Raw genomic sequence first — 24,487 nt, 5'->3', positions numbered from 1 at the left:
GGACGGAGCCCCGTCACTCTCCCCACGGGGGCTGACCACTGTCCTTGGCGTCCGTCCCTGGGGCTCCCCAGCGCTGGCCGGCCCCGCCGGGCTTCGGGGCCAAGGAAACGCCGGGGTGCCAGGGGCTCCTGGGGCTCAGGGCAGCTCCGGGCACATCCGAGGCCAAGGTGCAGCTGCCCCTTGGATTCTGCAGGGGCGGTTATTTGCTGCCCCCTTAGTGGTCGAAACTGTTTCACCTCCTGGCACAGGGACTGGACAGAAGCTCCTTCCCTGTTAGTCTGGGAGGACTTGAGGGAAATGAGGAAGGCACAGCATGCACGCAGGTATGAGGACAGCGAAAAGGAGCCGTGTCAAGGTTTTTCTGCTGATTCAGATCTGAACTCAGACATTTGTGAGCATCCCAGCATCCAAAGTCAGGTATTTTTCCTCCGAGCTGTGCAGCTTTTCGCCAGTGAAAGTGAGTTGGGCTGAGCTGGCCTTCGGGATAACTCCGCTCCTTTCTTTTTTCATGGTGTGCCTACACTTTCCCTTGCTCTGCAGGAGTTTGTTTCTTTCTTCCCCTTTCCCCCCTGCCCAATTCCATCCCTCTTTCAAAGGTAATCATGATTTGGCTTTCTGGAGAGATCACTGTGTAGGTAGACACAGGGTGTAAGTATAGGCTGGTTTATACCTCCAGAGCTGTAGGTTGAACTCCTCGACCTTTAAAAGGTAGCGAGGTATGCGCTATGGGCAGAGTTACTGTTTGCCAGGTATTATTTCTTTTGGGGTCCTGTGAGAATGACGGGAAGGTCATCAACCTGCAGCTCTGCAGCAGCTAAAACTACCACTGAAAGCGTTCTGATGGCGGATGCTGTTCTGAGTGTTTCATTTTCAATAATCATTTCCTGGAGCTAGAATTATCCCAATGTGACCAGGTGATGGGGATCCTCTTGCACTGGTCTTCTGTTTCAGGAGTGTGTCCTGACAACCTGTGTCATCTGGAGCTGTCTTGCCCACCACCCCTCTCGGGAACAGACACAGCATGCAATGACTGGTGGAATGGCTTCACCGGTGGGCTTGGATCTAGGGAATCCCCTTAGGCAAACCAATAGAGCAGATGCTTCATCCCAGAATTTTGATGTGCTGACATTCTAGAGAGAATGTAGAGACTTTTCCTCCTCAGCCTTGTCCTCTTTGTTCTTCCTCTTCCTCCTCCTCCTCTGGTTCTGTCATCATCATCCTTCTGTTCTTCCTCCTGTTCATCCTCTTGCTCCTGCTCTTCTTCCTCCTCCTTTTCCCATGTCCTGGTTCGGGCTGGACTAGAGTTCCTGTTTGTTTTAGTAGCTGGAGGAGTGCTGCAGCACAGAGACCCCAGGGGCTCCCCAGGTCCCAGTGCCCTCACCTGTGCGCGGGGGCGGGGGGAGCACAGCTGGAGGGCTGGGCCCGGATTGGCTGATATTCCATGTCATGTGACATTATGCTCACCATATAAAGGCAGGAGAGGGCTGGGAGAGGCTGCTGCTTCTGGGAGTGTTGCTGTGGTGTCTTTGTGTTTGGGATTGCTGGCTGGGAGCAGGTGGGTGTTGGTCGGTGGGTGGTGAGCAGCTGTATTGTACGTTACCCATTCATCATGTCACCATATTATTCTATTACTGTTATTAATCTGTTTTTATCTCAACCCACGAGTCTCCCTTTGCCCCTCCGATTCCCTCCCCATTCCCAAGTGGGGGGAGGGTGGGTGAGCGGCTGTGTGGCATTTAGCTGCTGAGTAGGCTCAAACCACAACAGCATGTGAGACAATAAAAGAAAAGGTAAGACAAAATTTATGCCCGGGACATGCCTGAGTGAACATCCAGGGAAAGTGCCTGCCTGAGAAGCAGCCTCACCAGCTGTGCTCCTTGAAATACATGTTGCTCTCAGCGTTGTCAGACCCACCTCCTGGCTGTGATGGTTTGCTTCTGGAAGCAACCAGCTTTAGCAGAGCTGACAACGATGAGTAAAGCCTCAAGCCCTCTCCACTAGATGAGTGAGAGTCCATGTCAGAAAGCTGAGGGTCTGGGCTTGTGGAACGGTGAGGGAAGGAGACAAGATGGAGAAGCTGGGTAAAGAAGAGACACCTGTTGGAGGAGAAGGGCTCAGGTGATAAGGACCCAGAGACCCTGATCTGATATTTCCTCCATGCTAACTGAAGTGGGCGAGTGCCAGGGCTGACTCCAACAGAGCCCAGCCCAGCTGGAACTCAGCACCACCAGCCCCTCCCCAGCATCTCTGCTGGAAGTTACTGGGTCTCAGGGGATCTGGGGAAGGAGGGAGCTGGGCTGGGGACAATGTGCAGCACAAGACAGGGCTGAGACTCAGCTCTCACTCACACACTTTCCCTGCACAAACACCCACAGCAAAATCAGCAGTTCCCTGACTCGGGACATCCAGCACCCACCTGCAATGCTCAGCATGAAGGGTTGACCTCTGTGCTGATGGTGCCTGGGAACAAAGACCTGGGGCGTCACTCTCTGCCTCTACCCCACCACATCTTCCCTTCTGTGATCTCTCTGCAAACCCTGACTCAGATCTAATGCCCTGCTCTGCCCTTGCCCTTGCTGATTCAGTGATGCATCACCAGCAAAAAAAAAAAAAAAAAAAAAAAAAAAAAAAGTGCCCCCTGCTCTGCACTGTGACCTGGAGATTATAGCACCAACAATTTCTTTAGTGACCCAGGCAGAGCTCAGCTCTCCCCAGGCACTGCAGGGAGGAAGCATTGCTTACCTGGTTCTCAAAGAAGGCTGTAACTTCTGAAGTGCTGGAATCTTTGACCACTGTTGTGGCAAGGCCTACCTTTCCTTACAACCCTGAGTACTTTTAACTCCAGGTCAGGCTTCTCTGGAAAGGAGACTCAGGCAAGGAATTCATCAGGATTCAGCAAAACTCATGACACAACTATGTAAGTGTTACCCACAGTATAATCCCCATTACCTCCTTGAATTAGACACTAAAAACCTCCACACACTGGGCTAGTTTTTCAAAACCAGACTTTTAAAGTAACAATACGGGCTAAATACCTCAGTGCTGAGAGACAAGTTTCAAACAGAATCAAAATATAGATGAAGCTGTATCATCTGGATTTACTAATTCTTTAAGAAAAGAAAAAAATAGGTGAAGCTGTATCATCTGGATTTACAAATTCTATATCAGTAGAAAGGAAGTCCCACAGCCTATGGGATGTTTCATTAGCTGTCTACGGAAATTTGGTTTCTTGGGCCTCTTGGCTAAAACCTGCTGCATTCACATTGCTGGCAAGGGGACAATTTCCTGTTCCAGCATCACATTTTTCCCCATAGTGCCTGGAGATCCAGAACAGCTCTGTCACACATCAGGCAGCATCAGAATGAAGATGGAGGTAGATTGAATTTAAATATTTTTTGGCTCAAATGAAATCTCAAATCGTAATCTGACAAGAAAACACTTTTTTTAACCAGGCATAAGTTACACAACTGTGAGTTCAGATCTAGTTTGCAGAGTTTCTCACCTCTCTCAATAAGGGGGGTATGGTGCGGGGGAGAGGGGAGCACGTTTTGGTTTGCTAAAACCCTGATGAGTGTCCAACCCGTCTTTCCCTTGGCCTCTGGCATCCCATTTCTTCAGATGTAAACACGGTGAAGCTTCTGTCAAGAATCCTTCAGATGTTAGTATGATTTCCCTAAGAGTAGCAGTACCTGAAAGAAACAAAGAAAGAAACAAAAATTAATAAATCTGCCTAAATGAAAATTACTGTAATGAAACACTCTGCTTGCTTTGTAGACATGCTGGGCAATGTCACTTCAATCAGTATTTGCAATGTAAGCCATCCTCAAGTAGCCCTTCCAAAGCAGTTCGCGTGAAGGTAACTTGTAAAAGTCTCCTTTTGTATCCCCAGGAGGCATGGGCACTGCTGGTTTCCTTCTCCAGAGAGTGGCAGAGGCTGGATCCCCTTCTCAGGACAGACTCCTTGCCAGGAACACACAGGCATGGGGGTAGCTCACCTGGTTTTCACTGGCAATTCACTCAATCTCTTTTGATGTACTTGTTGTTTTTCCTTGACAAGTCTTAAAAACACTGAAGAATCAGAAAAAAAAAAAAAAAAAAAAAAAAAAAAAAAAAGAACTAATACAAAGTTAATCATCAAGGCAGGGAGATTGGAACCAGATGATCTGCAAAGGTCCCTTCCAATCCAAACCATTCTGTGATTCTGTGATTTTATGACAAACATGAACTTGAAGTGTTGCCTGTCCTGTAAAGGAGCTCCATATATGTGAGCCACATTAAACAGGCCATGCCTCACTCCGCATGTTCCCTGGCAGTCACAGAATCGTAGAATCATTTAGGTTGGAAAATACCCTTAAGGTCATTGAATCCGGCCATTAAACTAACACTGCCAAGCCCACCACTATACGTGGTCCCTCTGTGCTATATCTACGTGTCTTTTAAATAACTCCAGTGATGGTGACTCAACCACTTTCCTGGGCAGCCTGTTCCAATGCTTGACAACCCTTCCAGTGAAGAAATGTGTCCTCATATCCAATCTAAACCTCCCCTGGTGCAACATGAGGCCATTTCCTCCTGTCCTTTTACTTGTTACATGGGAAGAGACTGACCTAGACCTCACTAAAACTCCTAAATGTAGCTGTACAGACCGATAAGGACTCTCCTGAGCCTCTTTTTCTCCAGACTAAACACCCCAATTCTCACAGCTGCTCCTGACAAGACTTGTGCTCTAGACCCTTCACCAGCTTCATTGCGCTTCTTTGGTCACACTGCAGCACTTCAATGTCTTTCTTGTAATGAGGGGCCCAAAACTGATCCCACACCCACTATCTCACACCCACGCTGCTCTCCACATGAGCCTGTAGCCCACTGGAACCACACACAGACATCTAATTCCTCCTTCTGCACGCCCCGCACATCAGTGCACTGGCACTTCAGAGAGGTGCCCGGCAGCACCGATTTCCCAGAAAGGATGTCACAGGACCAGAAAACTACAGAAAAGTTGAGGTTTGGAGGGACAGGATTGGAGCCAGTATTGACCCCTGTAGTGCCCCACTGGTGACCAGCCTCCATCGAGACCTGATGCCACTGACCACCATTCTCTGGGCTCGGCCGTTCAGCCAGGTTTCAACCACCTCACTGTCTGCTTCTCCAGCCTCTGCTTCACCAGCTCTTCGATGAGGATTCTTTGGGAGACAGTGTCAAAAGCCTCCATGAAGTCCAGGTGGACAATTTCTACTCCTCTACCAAGCCAGTCAGTCACTGGAGAAGTTTATCAGGTTATCAGATAGGAAGGACATTTCCTTTTGTTGGCTGTGCCCTGGGCCTCTGTGTATATGTTGGGGTCTGGCACTTGGAGGGCCGTGATGTTGTGCCATTGTCCACCCTGTACAGATTTGGCCAGGTCAAACCCAGGGGACATATGAGGGAAATGCTACAAATGCTTTCTTTGCTTGATAGCAAGGAAACACTAGTGGGCTCTATGTAACCTCTTCAACCAGCATTGCTCTCAGCTCTGTTTAGATGCAATGGAGACATTAAATGTCTTAATAGAAATGTGTCTTGGAATCAATTTCTCCGTTCAAAATATAAATAGGAAACGTGTTTTAGAAATGGATGTATAAGTCTATATTTTTGAAGAGGGAATGAAAGAGTCATGGGCTTGTTGGTGTATTCAGGTGTTTCTGAAGTTCCTCCCATTACGTTGCCAGTGAGATCAATCAGTTCATCGTCCCCCCCATAGCCCTGGCAGGACATAACCTCATAACGTACATTTTGCAGACTCCCCCATTATCCAACCCTTTCCATACCCCAGCTGTGTCCCCTGTGGAGATTCACAGACCGTCCTTCTCTTCAGTCTGCCAGGGTCTGCACCAGGAGAGAGGCCGGGCAGGGCTGGCTGGTCCCCCCATACAGGCACTGAGACCAGCAGGAGGATGGAGATGGTTTAGCAGCAACGCTCACCCATAAACCTGGGTGAGCAGCCAGTGCTGGAAGTGGCCAGTGAGAGAGGCTGGGGGTGATGAATTCTGTATCCCAGGTGAGCCCCCAGTTGTGAGAAACAAGCCCACGTATATTTAAAATTATGTTTTACTGGGGACAGAGTCAGTGGAGCAAAGAATACAGCGCTGGGAGCAATGGCACAACCTGCCCCAGCAGGGACTTCTTTTTATAGTTCCAGTCCTCCTTTTTGCACCCGCACAGTTCCTTTTCCTTGGTTTCTCCGAGGCTGTCTCTCTCTCTCTGTACTTTTCCACTGCTTCAGTACTTCTTATCACAATACAGGCAGCTGCTGAGCAGGGGAGGCATCCACAGTGTTATATGTAACTATTCGGTTTAAACGTGAAATCAAACAAAGAACAATGCAACACAACCAAGCCAAGCAACAAGTCCACTCGCTTTCCTTCCCCCCCCTCTTCTTTGGCATTTCCAGTTGGTCTCGGTGGTCCTCTGGGGGGGGGGGGGGGGGGGTTGGTGGAGGGGGTGAAGTCCAGATTCCTCTTCAACAGTTCTTCGCTTAACCCTTTTCTGCTGGCTTCCATTTCTCTTTACATGACACCTAACCACAGACACACACACCCATCCTCCTGCTTGCCCAACTCCCCACAATGCCCAACCCTATGCCTGACCTATGATCAAAAAAGGCTTGCTCAACTGTTATAATTTTAGCAACACTAATTTAATAACAGCTTTAGCCTAACTCAATAAAAGTAATTCTTTCATTACTGTTAGCGAAAGCAAAATTCTACCGTTACTTCTCACATAGCGAATCCTTCAAGGTGGGAGTGGTTCCCCATTGGTTTGTGACATCACTGGAGTGGGGGTGTCCCTGCCTGGGCAGTGACATCACGGGAAACTCTCTGAGATGGGGGTTCCCTGTGGGGCTGTGACATCACTGAGGACCACGTGGGGTATGGTGCTGTCCCCACCAGGGTGCTGGCATCACACAACACCCACGTAGGGTGGGGGTGCTCTGCTGGGTTGTGATGTCATCAGGCAGCCACGTGGGGTGGGGTTTTCTCTGACGGTTGTGTTGTCACAGAAAACTCAGTGGGTTTGCTCACCAGAGTTCTGATATCATAGTGCACCTTCGGGGTTCCCCACCATTTTTGTGATGTCACAGAGGACCCTCTGGTGTTTCCAGCCACAATTGTGACATCGTAGAGGACGCTTGGGGTTCCCCACCAGGACTGTGACATCATAAAGGACCTTTGCTGTTCTGCATCAGGATTGTGATGTCATAGCAAGCTCTTGGGGCTCCCTACCAGTGTTGTGACATCATAGTGGACCCCTGTGTGGTGGGAGTGGGCTTATGACATCACAGGGGAGCTCATGGGGTTGAGGTGGGGATCCACAATGGAACTGCAGTATCAGAGTCTCACTTAGTTCTGATGGGGATTCCCCAACCCTGGGTTGTGATGTCACTGGTGGGTTATGACATCCGTGAGGGGGTGGTTCCCCTGCCCTATGATGTCACTCATGACCCCGCCTCCCAGTCATGGTGGCATGAGGACAATCACAGACTCCGGCATCCCTATAAGAGTCACAAATCAAAATCGTTTATTGCTGATACAAGTACGCTTATATGTCTGCCTAGCAACTGATCAGACATCAACAGAAGGCTGGATTGGTTACATGCATTCCTCACACACTGTTCACATGCCTAAGACTAACGTTTGATTGGTCACTACCCTCTGTCCATAATACACCAGACAATTCATTGGCTACAATTTAGTTACTAAAGCCTATTGGTTAATTAAATCTTACAAGCACAAACACAATGTTCTATACACTTTTAGCTCAAGGTAGAAAACTTTCGACTGTTTAAGATACGACCAGAGGTTTCCCATCAACCATAGCCTGGCATGTTTTCTTCAGACAAAGCTCAGCATCCTTATCTTGTTTTTCTACATTCCTGTTTGCTACTCCCAAGGCTTCTGGCTGATGAAGGTCAAGATGTTCTCATCATTCACCAGCCGTAGAGCTCTCTCAGTTCTCCTCCCTCTTTTCACATCCCTTTTGCGATGTAGCCAAAGTCTTGCTCCTGTCCAATGTGGCCATTGTCCTCCAAAAATGATCCCACAGTGGCAGAGGAGAGGAAGCTCTTTGACATGGATGAGCATGCTGGGGGGACCCGAGATCCCTGAATCCTCACTTTTGGAGGGGACACAGGATCCTCTGACACTGCCCCCCCCAAATAATTTGAGGGGGGTTTTGTGTTGTTTGAACCACAAGCCCCCATTTGCGGGGCGCTACAGTGTTTACTGCAAACAACACCCAATTATTTTTGGGCTGATACCTGAGACCCTCCAAACCCCCATTTTGAAAGGGTTGTGTGATCAGTTGACGCTCCTCTTACTTCAGTTTTGGTTGCCCCCCAACTCTGTCTTCCATTTTGGTAGTTTGTTGGGATCTCTGACCCCCCCACAATCTTCCATTTTGGTTTGCCTGCCCCTCCCCCCCCCCCCCAATTATATAGGTGGTGGTTTGGGTTTTCTCCCCACCAATAACTTCCATTTTTGGGAGTGGTGACAGTCTGAATCCCCAAAACTCCTGATTTTTGGGGGGCTAAATCATGCCCCGCCCCCCCTGAAATTATTTGCGAGTAGTTCCAGTGTTCCCACACCAGCCTATATTGAGGGCCATTCAGTGCACCCCCTCCAGCTTGCCAACATCCTTCCTGTACTGGGGATCTGCAATCCGGACACAGTAACCAGGACAAGCCCCTCTTGTGATCTCCTGGCCATCCTGCTGGCCACAAAGGCCTGGGTGCAGCTGGCCTCCCTTGCTGACAGGGCACACGGCTGCCTCCTCTCCAACCCACCAAGACCTTTCCCACGGGGCTTCTCCCAGCCAGGCAGCTCCCAGCCTGTGCCATTGCCAGGGGGATGTCCTGCAGGGTCACACACGGGCACTTGGCCTTGCTGGGTTGCCTGAGGTTCCTGCCAATGCGTGCTCTCCTGCTCATTGAGCCCTTTCCCTCAGCTCACTGGCCTGGACAACTTTTTAAGAAAGACTCAGGCAAAGAGGGCTTTGAGTGCCCCAGCCCCACCTGCCTCTGCTGTTATTAAATCAGCCTTCCCATTCAGCAGTAGCCCTGCATGTTCCCTCTTCAGCCTTGGTCTCTAATGAGCGATTGAAGCTCTTCCTTTTGCTTTTGACTGCCCCTGCAACCACCAGCTCCTGGCAAGCTTTTCCTTCCTAAGGAGAGTAAAGTCAAGACATAGAAATTTGTCCTTTGTAAGCTGTCCTTGCTGTCACCTCCTGGCAGCTGCTTCATGGTCCCTGTCAGAGCCAGCCCTGTCCCTGTGCTGTACCCAGCCTCCCTGCCCCACAAATACATTATCGTCAAGGGAAGACCTGTGGTGCAAGGAAGGGTGTCTATGCCAAGCAAAACCATGGTCACTGGAGAAAGGGAAGCAAGGGCAGGCAGTTGCTCTGCTAGGCTATGTTACTGCAAGATCTCTATAGCAAGACGAAGTATCTCCCTCCAGGAGTTGGTTTTACACCTTCTGTCTGTTCAGGGTTGCTCATTTGGAAGAGCACCTGGGATAACATTCCAAGGTTTGGACAAGCTTCAGCTGACTCTCAGCAATGCACCCTTTGATGAAGGGCAGGTGACGGAGCTCCTTGGAACCTGCTACAGAAGCAAAGGCAGCAATGATGGAGAGATGTCAGTAAAGGAGGGGAGATGCTGAGTGGAGAGAGAGGTGGGTTAGTTGTGTTGACGCCTCCAGCCTGGTGTGGAACAGAGGTGCAAGACACTGTAGGACAGCTTGTGGTGGAGACAGCCATGTGCTCTAAGAAGCAACATCTCTGTGCATAATTTTTATTAATTCTTCAATTCTTGCAAATAGAGGAATTTCCAGAATGTAGCCTAAACAAAGAAGATATTAATATTAAATTTTTTGGTTTGTTGTTTTTTTTTTTTGTTTGTTTGTTTGTTTGTTTGTTTGTTTGTTTGTTTGTTTTTTATCTTGTTTTTGCAATTTTCTTCAGTTTTCATCTTCTAGATCAAGGAATATCTACATTCTCCAATTTATATTGACCCTGCATGTGCCCTGATGGAGTCTGAAAAAGCATGTAGGAAAAACAAGCTCAGTGAGGTCACACACTATATGGCCAATCTTGATGACTATGTCCCCAACACTGACATGTGTCCTATCAGCCACCGGGGTTTTTTCAGCTCTAGTCTTTCTGTCACAGGAAGTTGTTTCTTTATTGCCAACATATAATAATAAAGGTTCATAGTTCAACAGAAAAAAACCTAAATAAGTCTTCTGAACCTCCACTTTCCACAGTGGATGACTGTGGGGGGTGTACGTGACAAGGGGTTGGTGGCCGGAGGGGCTGCAAGAGTGGCCTCTGTGGGAGGAGGCCAGGGATTGCCCTGTGCCAGACAGAGCTGTTTCCAGCTCCACAATAGACTCAGCGCAGGACACTGAGAAGCCCATCAGCAAATCTGGTCATGTCCCTGTGAAAACTTCTTCAGGAACTGGCAGCAAACACCAGACTGGTAAAGGTGGAGAGAACAAACATATTGAGAAACAACGGAGGGAACACCAATGTAGGAGAAAGAGGAGGAGGTGCTCCATGGTGGAGCAGATCTCCCTGTAGCCCATGGAGGACCAGTGCCAGAGCAGAGCAAAACTGGGGAAAAGAAGGAATAATAGATAAAAACTGTTATGTGCTGGTTGTGACACCCCATCCCAAACACCCTTGCACTGCTCGGGATGGGGAGAGGAGCCTAGAGTGAAGGAGTGAGTTAAGCTCCCCCAAGTCAAGTCTTGCCCGCAATGGGAACTGGGAAGTGATGTCCCTGTCATTGTCTCCCCCCAGGAGCTTTCTCATTCCCATTCTTCCTATTTTCTTCCCCATCCCACTGGGGTGGGAGAGGGAGTGAGCGAGCAGCTGGGTGGGAGTTGGGTTATTAGCCACGGTTAGCCCACCACAGCAGTAAGATGCCTCGGCTGGTGGATGAGGGGAGAGCAGGGAACGTGTTTCAGCTCAATATTAATAAGGCTTTTCTCACTGAATCCCATCACAGCCTCACAGGCATGAGTGAGGTGGACTGGAAACAGGATGAAAGGCCGGGTCCAGAAGGCCATGACCCATAGCACAAAGTCCCCTCGGGAGCTGATCACCAGCGATGTACCCCAGGGGTCCATACTGAGTCCTGCTCTGTTAAACGTCTTCACTGATGAACTGGAAAAATAGGACAGAGCGCAACCTCACAGCAAGTGCAGACAGCCCTTCTCTGGGGTCTGGCGGGGTCTGCGCCAGAAGAGAGGCCAGACAGGGCTGGCCGGTCCCCCCATACAGGCACTGAGACCAGCAGGAGGATGGAGATGGTTTAGCAGCAACGCTCACCCATAAACCTGGGTGAGCAGCCAGTGCTGGAAATGGCCAGCTGAGATAGGCTGGGGGTGCTGCAGAGCTCTGGGCACTCACCCCACAGCCCCAGCCCCTCAGGAAGGTCACAGCAGCTCCTGGGGCACAGAGGGCTCTCAGCCTCCCCATCAGCCCCAGGGCTGGGGCCAGCCATGCCATGAGCAGACGCAGGCCAGCGTCTCCCTCTCTCTGCTGCTCTTCTCTCCAAGAGATCCTGATTGCCCAGTGCTGGCAGCCCCTCTGTGCCCGTCCCTCTCCCCAGCACAAGACTCCTGCACTGGGGGCTCCCCAGGCAGCTCCTGCTGTGCCAGCCAGAGAAAAGCTGCCCAAACTGGTGCCTCCAGAAATAGGTCTGCTCTTGTCGCGGGATGTCACCTCAGGCACGGCCCTGAGCTGGCGGTGCTGCTCTGCAGGGCAGTGGTGGCTGAAAGCCACGGGGAGATGGTCCCAGGGAGATCCCCATGGATCAGCCATCATTGCCATTGCACTGGGCACCCCCACGTGAAGGGGCAGCACAGGCCTATTCCCTAACACATCCCCCCATGCCCTCCTGCCCTGAACCCCTGGAGAACCCCAGCACAGCAGCACGCTCAGAGGGGCAATTCCTTCAGCCTGTTCCTGACCTCAGCTTTGGAAGAAGAGACCAACCTCCAGACATCGGTACTAAGAAAATCCCCTTTTATTATGGTTATGTGGCATGGGAGGCCAGCTGTCCTGTCCTACCAGACACACGCACAAAGGGCTCTGGATCAGAGAAGCTGGTTCATGTTTCTGAGGAAGAAGAGTGACTGCAGATATTTCTAGAAAAAAAAGATTTAGACAAATAAAATGATCAATGTACGGTAGGATTCAGAGATGAATTTGAAACAGTTCTGAAGAAAAAAGAGGCATTTTATTGCTGCAGAGAGGAAATTGACTGAATCAGCTTCTTCAGTGCATCCTTGATCCCCTGGTTCCTCATGCTGTAGATGAGGGGGTTCACTGCTGGAGGCACCACCGAATACAGAAATGACACCACCAGGTCCAGGGATGGGGAGGAGATTGAGGGGGGTTTCAGGTAGGCAAACATGCCAGTGCTGACAAACAAGGAGACCACAGCAAGGTGAGGGAGGCAAGTGGAAAAGGCTTTGTGCCGTCCCTGCTCAGAGGGGATCCTTAACATGGCCCTGAAGGATCTGCACATAGGACAGCACGATGAAAACAAAACACCCAAATCCTAAACAGACACTAACCACAAGGAGCCAAACTTCCCTGAGGTAGGAATCTGAGCAGGAGAGCTTGAGGATCTGAGGGATTTCACAGAAGAACTGGTCCACAGCATTGCCTTGGCAGAGTGGTAGGGAAAATGTGTTGGCAGTGTGCAGGAGAGAATAGAGCAAGCCCAGTGCCCCAGGCAGCTGCTGCCATGTGGACACAAGCTCTGCTGCCCAGGAGGGTCCCGTAGTGCAGGGGTTGGCAGATGGCAACGTAGCGGTCATAGGCCATGATGGTGAGAAGAGAAAACTCTGATGGTAACAAAAATAGAAACAGAAATACTTGTGCAGCACATCCCAAGTAAGAGATGTCCCTGGTGTCTGTTAGTAAATTTAACATGGCTTTGGGGAGAGTGGTGGAGATGGAGCCCAGGTCGAGGAGGGAGAGGTTGAGGAGGAAGAAGTACATGGGGGTGTGGAGGTGGTGGTCGCAGGCGATGGCTGTGATGATGAGGCCGTTGCCCAGGAGGGCAGCCAGGTAGATGCCCAGGAAGAAACAGAAGTATAAGAGCTGCAGCTCCCGCATGTCTGCAAATGCCAGGAGGAGGAAGTGGGTGATGGATCTGTTATTTAACATTTGCTTTGTCTGGACATATGAGCCTGTTCAAGGAGGAAAGATGACAACACATTAGGGTATATTTCTCTTATAAATATCAACACCCTCTGTCCTTATCCCATCCCAGCCACTACATGGCACCCCCTTTTTGAGATCTTCCTTCAGCTCTGTAGCTGGAGCTGTGGTAGGTGCTGGACAAGCATTTCATGAGGGGAAGGGTTTTGGCATGCTGTCTGCCAAGGAGTCAGCTCTTTGTGTGACTCTGTCAGAAAAACCTGCCCTAACCCAGAAGGGCTTGTCAGCATTTGCTCTATCATGTGGTGAGGAATGGGGAAAGCAGAAGACAGGCTGAGAGGGTTTTCTGCTGCACTCAGGGAGAGCAGAGTGAGTCAAGTGAGGCAAGAGGATTTTCTGTGCCTTAGTGCAGAGTGAGGGCAGCTGGTCTGTCTTTCTGTCTTGTTCCCGTCTGCCCTGAATTACACCTTTCTGAGTTCAAGGGTGATTACACTCCCATGTTACCCTGAAAATCAACCAGACACTGCTGAGAGCAGAGGGATCCTCTGCAGAGCACCAGATGACTCACCCTTTCCCCAAGTCTCAGCACCCCACTTTAGCCAATGACACCCACGGCTCACAGAGTCCCCTGGAAGCAGCAGACAGCTGGGATGGACACCCCAAGGAGAGAGCCAAGGGTCCGAACCACGGCAACTTCTTAAGGGAGAGCCAGCTCCTGGCCCAGCCTCACAGACTGCATTGCCCAGAGCTTCACGGCTTAGAGGAAAGCTGGGACACCTCATTGCTGGGGGCACATCTGCAGAGGAGGGCTCCCAAGCTCTGTGCCTGACTCTGCAGCTGGAAACCCCCCTTCCCAGAGAGCCTGTCAGCAACACCAAGGGCATCTGAGCAAGGCAAGGAGAGGGACAGACGGGCATCTCAGGAAAGCCTTTCCCTTCGGCAGCTCTGCACAGCACCTCCCAGACAGCAGCAATGCAGGACAGTCGCCCTCAGGCCCTGCTCAGCGGGAACTGGGCCCCTGGCAGCAGAGATGCACTTCATCCCTTCTGCTGGGCTGCTGGGCCAGGAGGTGACTAACGGCCAGGAGCCACGGGCTAAGGGCTGTGCTGGGTGGCAGAGGAGACAAGAGGAGTGTTGCTCAGGGAAGGAGTCTGCCCTGCAGCAGGGTTTCCCTTAGCATTTCCCTCCCTCCCTGCCCAAGTCTCCACTGCCTTGAGGTGTCCAGGCTGGCAGTTCTGTCTTTGAGCCCATGTTTCCTCCCTGCCAGTGCTCACAGTCCCCATCCCAGCCCCTGTGAGCACAGCTCTGCCCTGCAGTATCTCTGTGTGTGCAGGGCTTAAAGCACAGCCCACGCAAACCTGATGAAAAAGGAAAGGTGATGCTGGTGTGTTCTGTAGGCTGGAGGGGGCTGAAGGCACTTTCTGAGGTTCATATAATTATCATTGTGAAAGCTTAAGTGTGTCAGACCCCTGCTCTCATCTACACAGCTGTATTTCCTTTTCCCACCAAGAATGTGTCAGAGAAAATAGGAAGTAGAGAGTCTAGAAAGAACCAACAGAAGCATGAAATCTCTGAGCTGGAAGTATTTGTGACAAATTCCCTGGGAAATGAGCTGGGCATGAGCTGAATCTGTGAGCATCCCTGATCCATGCAGCAGCAGCCTCTGGAGAGCAGAAGGAGCCTGCCCTGGCGGGGTCTCTCCTTCCCCCCACAGCTTCTCCCCACAGCGCCGTGGGGAGCTCCCCGGGCAGGCTGAGTGCTGACCCTGGCAGGCGGCAGAGTCCCTGCCCCAGCACACAGCCCCCTGGGGTGCAGGGACCCTGCTGGGAAGGACAGCCCTGGGCACCCCTGCCTGCACACCCGGCTGCACACCCCTGCAGCCGGCCCCGCCAGAAGGCAGCCCTCATGCCCTGGCCCTCGCAGGGGGCACCAGGGAAGCCCTGCTCGGGAGCAGATCCTCCTCCTCCTCCTCTCTCCTCCTCCTCCTCCCCTCCTCCTCCTCCTCCTCTAGGCAGGAGGCAGATTCCTGGCGGCTCTGCCGCCTTCCCCAGATCCCTCCCCGAGCTGCAGCTGCATTGCCCTGCACCCCCAGACTTACTGTGGCCAGGGCCCTGACGCTTTCTCCTCCTCGGAGCTCTCAGCAGCCTCCCAGCCCAGGCTGCCTTGAAGCTGTGTGTGCCTCGCTGCTCTGCCCTGGGTGCCTGCAGGCAGTGCCCTCAGCCCTGCTGCGCTTTGCAGAGGAGCTGCTCCTGGGCAGAGCTGTCTCTCTGCAGCGCTGCCCACTTGCCAGGAGCTCCCTCCGGCCCAGGAGCCCGGCCCAGCTCAGCACCACAGCAACAGCCCAAGGCACTTTAATGACCCCTCAGGAGGGTTTGGTGCCAACTCCATGAAAATCAAACACAGAGAAGCTGAAGAAACCTCTGAAGAATTCAAAGTTTTATTCAAACTCTAAAGTTTCTTGTGGCTTTAATTGTATCCACTGAGGACACTATTGACAAAGCCTCCCCTGTGTCCTGTTAGAGCAGAAATCTGAAGGCAGTTATGAGAAGTCGGAAACAAAAAGGGAAAGTTGTCTCTGATGCTGAGTAATCCTCAATTTGTTGCATTAAGCCAAAGTTCCAAGTCCTAAGCCCATTAACCAAATGGCCATGCCACTGACCCCCAGCCCCTGGGAAGGGAGATCCTGTCCCTCCCACATTCCTCAGGGCTCTTCCTGGGGTAGGGGGTATGGAGATGTGCACCTCCCAGGCTCCTGAGGATGCACAAGGAGGCCATGAGGCCCCCTGTGCTGCAAGGGACTGTGCCTCCTCACAGGCATCAGTGTCAGGGACAAGCATCCATAGCCAAAATCGTGATGGGGTTGACTTTACTGGGGGCTTTCAGCTTTCCCACAGCCCTCTGTCATCTCCACCACAGGCTGTCCTATGGGGTTGCATGCCCTGCGCCTCTTTCCCTGCAGGCTGTCCTCATCCCCCCAGCTCTCTCACCTTGCTCCTCCCGAGCATCTTCATTTCTTTCCTGACATTTCACCATGCTCTCCTGGCTCTTCCTTGAAAAACAAAGCCTTGTTCTGATCCATACTCCTCCTGGGTCATGTGTTGCACCACAGCATTTATCCTGTTGTCCAGTCTGGACTTCCCCAGCTGCACAGTATGACATTATTTCTTTCTCATGCTGTTTTCCACTGTGAAGAAAAAGTCCACCGTCTCTCAAACCACCCTTCAAGGGTTCTTGGGCTACTCCTAGACTGTCCCAAGTCTCCACAACACTTAGCTCAGAATGTTTATATCTAAGCATATTGGACATGTGCTTGAGTCCTCTAAACCCCATCTTGGGGTGATGTCTGGGTACTCTCAAAGGTGTTTGGAGATGAAAACATAGTGGTTACAGGTCAAGAAAGATGGAGTGATACTTCTCACCAGGATCTGTATTAGAAGGATAAGCGGCAATGGTGTTAAAATGAAAGAGGGTAGATTTAGATTTGAAATAAGGAAGAAATGTTTTACGATGAGGATACTGAGATACTGGAACAGGTTGCCTAGAGAAGTTCCAGGGAGAGGCAATTCACCACTTCTCTGGGCAACCTCTTCCAGTGTTTAACTACCCTCATAGTAAAGAATTTCCTCCTTTTATCTAATCTAAATCTACCCTCTTTCAGTTTAAACCCATTACCCTTTGTCCTATCCCTGCAATCCCTGATAAATAGTCCCTCCCCATCTTTCCTGTAGCCCTGTTTAAGTCCTGGAAGGCCACTAGAATTTCTCCCTTGGAGCCTTCTCTTCTTCAGTCTGAACAAAACAAACTCTCTCAGCCTGTCCTCACAAGGGAGGTGTTCCAGCCCCCCAGTCATCTTCACGGCCTCCTCTGGACCTGCTTGAGCATGTCCATGTCCCTTTTTATGTTTGGATCACTGAGAGCTGGAAACCAGACTACAGTGCCAGTCTCATGAGAGCAGAGCAGAATGGGAGAATCCCCCACCTTGACCTGCTGGCCACACTTCTCTTGATGCAGCCCAGGACACGGTTGGTTTTCTGGCCTGCGAGTGCACAGTGCTGGCTCACAATCAGTTTTCCATGAACTACCACCCCCAAGTCCTTCTCCGCAGGGCTGCTCTCAATCCACTCCTTGCCCAGCATCTATTTGTATGTGAGGTTGTCCCAAGCCATGGGTAGGACCTTCAACTTGGCCTTGTTGAACTTCATGAGGTTTGTATGGGCCCACTTCTCCAGCCTGTCCAGGTTCCTCTGGATGGCATCCTTTCCCTCCAGCATGTCACCACACCACACAGTTTGGTGTCATCTGTGAACTTGCTGAGGATGCACTCGATCCTGCTGTCCATGACGGCAACAAAGATGTCAATCAATACCAGACCCAACTCCAACCCCTGAGGAATTCCCCTCATCTCTGTTCTCCAATTGGATGTTGAGCCTGTGACCTCAGCACTTTGAGTTTGACCCCCCCAACCAATTCTTTATCCACCGAGTGGTCTATCCGCCAAATCACCGTCTCTCCAACTCTAGACGAGGATGTCATGCGGGACCGTGTCAAGTGCTTTGCACAAGTCCACGTAGATGACATCAGTTGCTCTTCCAACTGTTCTTTGGTGAGGCCAGCAACAGGCAAGACCAGTGTGTGTGCATGTCATGTTGGTGTGTGTGTCAGTGGGTGTAACTCATGGTCTGAGCCTGGTCGGCAGCCAAACACCACACAGCTCCCACCTGGGAATGGGGAAGGAAGCAGAGGGGCAAAGGGAGACTCACAGGTTGAGATAGAAACAGTTGAATAATGGTGATAAAATAATACGGTGGCAGTATGAACGGGTAATGTAAAATGCAATTGCTCACTAACCGCCGACTGACACCCAGCCGGCTCCCGGCCAGCGATCCTGAAACACAAAGATGCCGCGACCACAATCCCAAAAGTGAGAGCGTGCCCCTTCCCGCCCACCCCTCCTTTATATGGTGAGCGTAACTTCACATGACATGGAATATTGGCCAATCCAGGCCCGCTGCTCCAGCTGTGTTCCCTCTCTGCTTCTTGTGAGCCTGTGCACAGGCAGGACACGGGGAGCTGGAGAGTCCCTGAAATCTCCGTGTGCATCAGCACTCCTACAGCTACCAAAAAGGAACAGGAACTCTATTCCAGTCTGAACCAGGACCGTGTCCACCCCTTGTTCCATATCCTTTGCATTATCCTCAGGTTCCATATTTCCTAATACAGTCTAATAAATTACTGTCCTTTTCCCTGGTCTTAGGCATGTGCACACAGATATAATTCCCTTAGCCCATGGGCCATCTTAAGCCCATACGTGGAATTACCTTTGCCCAAGGACCTGGGTGCACTTGGTCCTTGCAGTCTATATACTGCAGAATGTATCGTGAGTTCATTTGGTCCATAGCTTCAGGTTCCATCTGTCCTAACAGTCTCTTAAGGCAGGAGGAGGGATTCTCAGTTGGTAGGGCACAGGTGTCCTTGGGCCTGGCAGGAGGATGGCATGCAGTCTCTGTTGCAGCTGGAGCTGGTGGCTGATGCATCTGACGCTGTCTGTATTCAGTCTGCAGCAGGCGCTGGGTATCAGTTGCTGAAACGAATCGTGACTTTATCGAAAGTTCGTGTTTTTCTTCATGAATATGATGCCATTAGCATAATATGTGTCAACCATAGCAATGCATTTATAGGGTTGTTTGGTGATTAATGTAATACAGTTTATTGGCTATTTTCACCTAACATTAAGTCCCCTTGAGGCACACATCGGACTTCCTCATCCTTCTGCATTGCCCACCAAGTGCACCCAGGTCCTTGGGCAAAGGAAATACCACATATGGGCTTACCTTTACCTGAAGTAGGAGTAACCCAAATAGTCTTCCCCAGCATGTTCTTAAGGTGCACTACTGGGACTCTATCTCCATCTGCAGTATGTAGAATTTTGACTGGGCAGGGCCATCCTGGTTGGTAGATGCTCTAGTTTTGACTAACCAGGTGGGCTTTGCTAAATGTCTGTCCCAGTGTTTAAAAGTTCCTCTTCTCATTGCTCTCAGCGTGGTCTTTAGTAGCCCATTGTACCACTCAATTTTCCCAGAGGCTGGTGCATGGTAGGGGATGTGATATACCCCCTCAATGCCATGTTCTTTTGTCCAGGTGTTTATGAGATTATTTAAAAAATGAGTGCCATTATCTGACTCAATTCTTTCTGGGGTACCATGTTGCCACAGGACTTGTTTTTCAAGGCCCAGAATAGTGTTCTGGGCAGTGGCATGGGGCACGGCCTATGTTTCCACCCACCCGGTAGTTGCTTCCACCATTGTGAGCACATAAAGTTTGACATGCCAAGTATTGTGGAAGCCTGATGTAATCACTCTGCCAGGCCTCCCCATATCTATATTTTAACCATAGCCCTCGATACCAAAGAGGTTTTAACCTCTTGGCTTGCCTGATTGCAGCATGTGTATCACATTCATGGATAACCTGTGTGACAGTTGTCGTGGTTTAAACCTGGTCAGCAGCTAAACGCCACGCAGCTGCTCACCCACCCTCCCCTCCACTTGGGAATGGGGAGGGAATCAGGAGGGCAAAGGGAGACTCATGGGTTGAGATAAAAACAGTTTAATAACAGTAACAGAATAATATGGTGACATGATGAATGGGTAACGTACAATACAGCTGCTCACCACCCGCCGACCGACACCCACCTGCTCCCGGCCAGTGATCCCAAACACAAAGACCCTGTGGCAACACTCCCGGAAGTGAGAGCCCCTTCTGACCCACTCCTTCCTTTATATAGTGAGCATGTCAATGACATGGAATATTGGCCAATCGGGGCCCAGCACTCCAGCTGTGCTCCCCCCACCCCCGCACACAGGCAAGGGCTCTCGGACCTGGAGATCCTCTGGAATCTCAGTGTGCTGCAGCTCTCCTCCAGCTGCCAAAATGAACAGGAACTCTATTCCAGCCCGAACCAGGACAGGGGCCCTGTGTGTAACTGCGTGTCTGTGTGCCTGTATGCCTGCATGAGAGAAGTGAAACGCAGCACAGCTGCGAAGTGAGTGTGGAGTTCTGATCCCCGCTTCCATGTCCTCCACGAGGAGAGTGGCCGGAGGCGAGAGAAGCGAACGAAGTGTATGTCAGATTTTAAAACAGTATTGTTTGAGCCTGTGGTTAACTTTTGGTGCCCCATACACAGACCCGAAGGATTTTTCTTGTAATTCCAATCTTTGTTTTGGAATGCTTTGGTTGTGGACAAGACGTCTGGGTGGAATTTGGAGACGATTTCTGGTGTAGTAAATGTCAAGGGAAGTGGTCTGACTGGGACAGAATTGAGCGCTCAGGTGAGCTTAAAGAACTTATTGTGGGAACCTAGGAAACTTACAGAGGCAAGAGAAGCAGAATGTGGATAAGCCCTCCAGGCTAACAATATGGGAGGGAAACAGAGTGGGGGTATAGTGAAAAAGAGCCCTCTGGGCAGCATCTTAGCCCATTGGAAGGAAATTAGAGGAACACCAGGTGGAATTGTGAATAAAGGACCTTACCTAAATACTGTATACCAGTGGTGGCCCCTGTAGAAATTAGATGATGGGGGAAAATGGCCACTTAATGGAACCTTGAATTATAATACTTTGTTGCAACTGATGTTGTTTTTGAGGAGAGAAGGAAAGTGGGATGACGTCTCTATATGCAGACACTCCGAAATCACCCTGAGTATCAAACTGATTGTGGATTAAGGAGCCCACAAGACCCAATGGTTTTGGCTCTAGAAAAGGAAAATATGAAAGAAGGATACCCCAGGACAAAATATTTAACCAGTCCCATGCCCCAAATGGTGTTTTGAGGTCACCATAGAAAAGGGTAAGACAGGGAGCTTATAACCCGCTTATAGAGAAACCGTTAGGGTTTCATAGCTTCACACAGTGGTTCTTACCCTGGTTGGGAGTTATTGAGATTGAAAAAGCCATGGTAAATATTTTGGCAGAAATGGAAATAATAGCAAACGCAACTACTGATGCCCTTTTATGTTTAGACCAGGAGGTAAAATCCCTGAAGGGAGTAGACTTTCAAAACAGAATGGCTCTAGATATAATCACAGCTCACATAGGAAGGGTGTGCACCTTGATCAATACAAGCTGTTGTATTTATGTAGATGAATCAAGTAGAACAGAGATTGACCTTCAGAAGATTTGGGAACACTCAAAAGTCTTACATCAGGTATCCCTGGATGATACCTCGTATGGGTTTTCTAACCTCTGGGAAAAGCTCACCTCTTGGCTACCTAATGTCACAAAGCTTAAGCAGCTTTTTGTTGCAGTTATCGTGATTATTGTATTAGGATTATTAGTCTGTTGTGTGTTGCAATGTTTTATGTGGATGGATAAACAAACTGGAAATACCGATAGGAGTGGAAGAAACACAAATTACAGCAAAACATTGAAAATGGCAAGTATTTTGCTAAAAGGAATGGTGCCATATAGCAAAAGAATTGGCAAGGGTAAAAGAGAAGGGGGAACTTGATCTAGAAAATAAACACTTAGCAAAATAACTAGCAAGATAACGGGATACTTGGTTGCAAAAGACCTTGAAAGATAACAGGAAACTTCTTTACAAGAGGCCTCCATAGATAACAGGATATCCATCTGTTAATTAAGGCATCTGCAAGAAGGAGCCATCTGGCTGGAGCCAGTTCTGCAGTTACTGGCTGAGGTAACTCAGCATTCTGGGACAAAGCTTGAGAGTACATGGTGAAGAAGACCACGAGCTTTCCTCCAAAAGACCCCGGCCCACGACCACCGGATGGCAGTACGCATGTGGCAAGAGGAGGAGACTTAGGATAATGAGTTCCCGAAAATAATTACAATAATCACACCTATTCTTAGAACTAATTGTAATAACCCAGCCTATACTAACAAATATGCATGTTTTTGTATCATAAATGATGCCTGCTTCATGATACGGTGTACAAGCTTGGAGGAGAGATCGCCCTTGCACCCAGCGCTGCAATAAACATACCTGCTTTATAACTCTTTGTGAACTGTAAAGTGTGTTTCCAAATGTCAGAAAACAGCATGAGAAAGACATAGCAGAACAAAGTACAGCAGGGGAGGTAGAGAATGGAGACAAAGAGAAAGAAATGTCACCCAAGGGCAGTGTTGTACTGAAGCAAGTCACCCAGAGGGAGTCTGGAAGAGCCCACAGCTTTGTGTTTCAAGGAACAACCAGGAGGATGGATAGATACTCAGCATCTGGTGCGGCCTCACCTTCGATACTGTGTGCAGTTCTGTGCCGCACAGTTTAAGAAGGACGTGAAGGTCCTTGAATGCATCCAGAGGAGGGCAACAAAGCTGGTGACAGGGCTGGAGGGAATGTGCTATGAGGAGTGACTGAGGAGTTTGGGTTTGTTTGGTTTGGAGAGGAGGAGGCTGAGGAGTGACCTCATTGCTCTCTGCAACTTCCTGAGGGGGGGACACGGAGTGGGAGGTGCTGATCTCTTCTCCCTGGTATCCAGTGATAGGACATGTGGGAACAGTTCAACGCTGTGCCAGGGGAGATTTAGACTGGACATGAGGAAGCATTTGTTTTACCGAGTGGGTGGACAAACACTGGAACAGGCTTCCCAGAGAGGTGGTCGATGCCCCAGGGTGGTCAGTGTTTAAGAGGCATTTGGCCAATGCCAGTTCATACCATGCTGTAACTTGGTCAGCCCTGAATGGGTCAGGCAGTTGGACTAGATGATGGTTGCAGGTCCCTCCCAACTGAAATAGCCTCGTCTATTCTATTCTCTACCAGTGAGGGAAGTGAGATGCTCAGGTGAGAGCGAGGTGGGGAAGAAAGGCTGATGTTGAGAGTCTGCAGGGAAAGAGCTGCAAGTGTGGGACACTGAGGACAGCCTGTGGGAAAGACAACTGAAGGCTCTGGCAAGGCTAAGAGCCCCCAGCAGAGCCAAGGTCATTTCCCCTTGTCTATGACCTTTGCCTCTGTGACTAAGGCCTTCCTGGACAAACCTTAACCTTATGGCACCAGGACCTTATCACCCCTCTACCCCACCCCAGAGAGACCCATAAGTGTCACTGTAGTCCTGCCCTTGTCACTGCACATTCCCACATGACACTGCCCCAGGAAGAGCCCTGGGCAATGTGTGAGGGACAGGATCTCCCTTCCCAGGGGCTGGGGGTCAGGCTTTGTCACTTTGGCTTAAACACCTGAAGGTTTACTAAGCACCAGAAGCACCTTAGCATTGTGTTTGTTTGCCTCTCATTGACACCTCCAACTTCCTGCTCTAACCAGCCCCTGGGGAGGCTTTGGTGCTGATGGCCCTCACTGGGACCCATTAACACTCCTTGAAACCTTAGGGGTTGCTTCTGATGTTGACTTCTTCAGCCCTTTGCTCAGGCTCTTCTTGGTGTCTGAGGCTCATGGTCTCAGCAGCAAAGACACCATGAGGCTCATTCAGATGCAAAAAGCCATGTCTCCTTTAATTGTTTTCTACAGTTTTCAAGCCATGGACAGATAACTGCAGAGGTCTCTGGAGTGTATGTAAAGGGCAACAATTGACTGAGCATTTAATACAGAAGTATTTTTTAGGTTTCAGTTTATTGTATTTTTCTGTTTACAGAAGAAGTGATTGCAGCGTTCTCTGATCTTGATGCAGAGGGTCTCCTAGTGCTGTCAGGATGGGCAGGGCCATCTCTTGCTGGAGGTCAGACACTGCATGGACAGCCTGATTCCTCACCTCCCCAGCCCTGCCACTTCTCTCTTCGTCCGCCTGGCACTTGCAGCATTTCTCCTTCCATCAGACTTCTCCACGCAAGCCCACAGCTGGACATTACAGCTCCACTGCACCAGCTCCCACTGGCTTTCCTCAGAGACCTGGCTGCACACGGGCACAGCAGAATTTACCTTCATTACAAACTAACAGAAGGAAAATATAGTAAAAAGAAAGGTCTTGGTGGGTTGGAGAGGAGGCAGCCATGTGCCCTGTCAGCAAGGGAGGCCAGCTGCACCCAGGCCTTTGTGGCCAGCAGGATGGCCAGGAGATCAAGAGAGGGGCTTGTCCAGTTTACTGTGTCCGGATTGCAGATCTCCCAGTACAGGAAGGATGTTGGCAAGCTGGAGGGGGTTCAATGAATGGCCCCCAAGACAGGCTGGGGCTGGAACAATTTGCCTGTGAGGAGAGGCTGAGGGAGCTGGGCTTGTGCAGCCTGGAGAAGGGAAGGCTGAGGGGAACCTCCTTGCATCCTTTCAGCTACCTATGAGGAGGTCTGCAAGAATACAGAATGGGGTTCTCCAC

The 24,487-nt window shown here is 50.3% G+C and overlaps 1 pseudogene; it reads right to left on the bottom strand.

Moving 5' to 3' along the window:
* Positions 1-11,181: 11,181 nt before the first annotated feature.
* On the bottom strand, positions 11,182-12,837 carry LOC122153000 (annotated as a pseudogene).
* Positions 12,838-24,487: the final 11,650 nt, after the last annotated feature.

Source organism: Tyto alba, unplaced genomic scaffold (assembly GCF_018691265.1).
Source record: "Tyto alba isolate M040663 unplaced genomic scaffold, T.alba_DEE_v4.0 Super-Scaffold_15, whole genome shotgun sequence".
NCBI classification, from domain to species: Eukaryota; Metazoa; Chordata; class Aves; order Strigiformes; family Tytonidae; genus Tyto; species Tyto alba.
The sequence above is the reverse complement of the archived record's forward strand: the minus strand, read 5'-3'. Positions and strand labels throughout refer to the sequence as shown.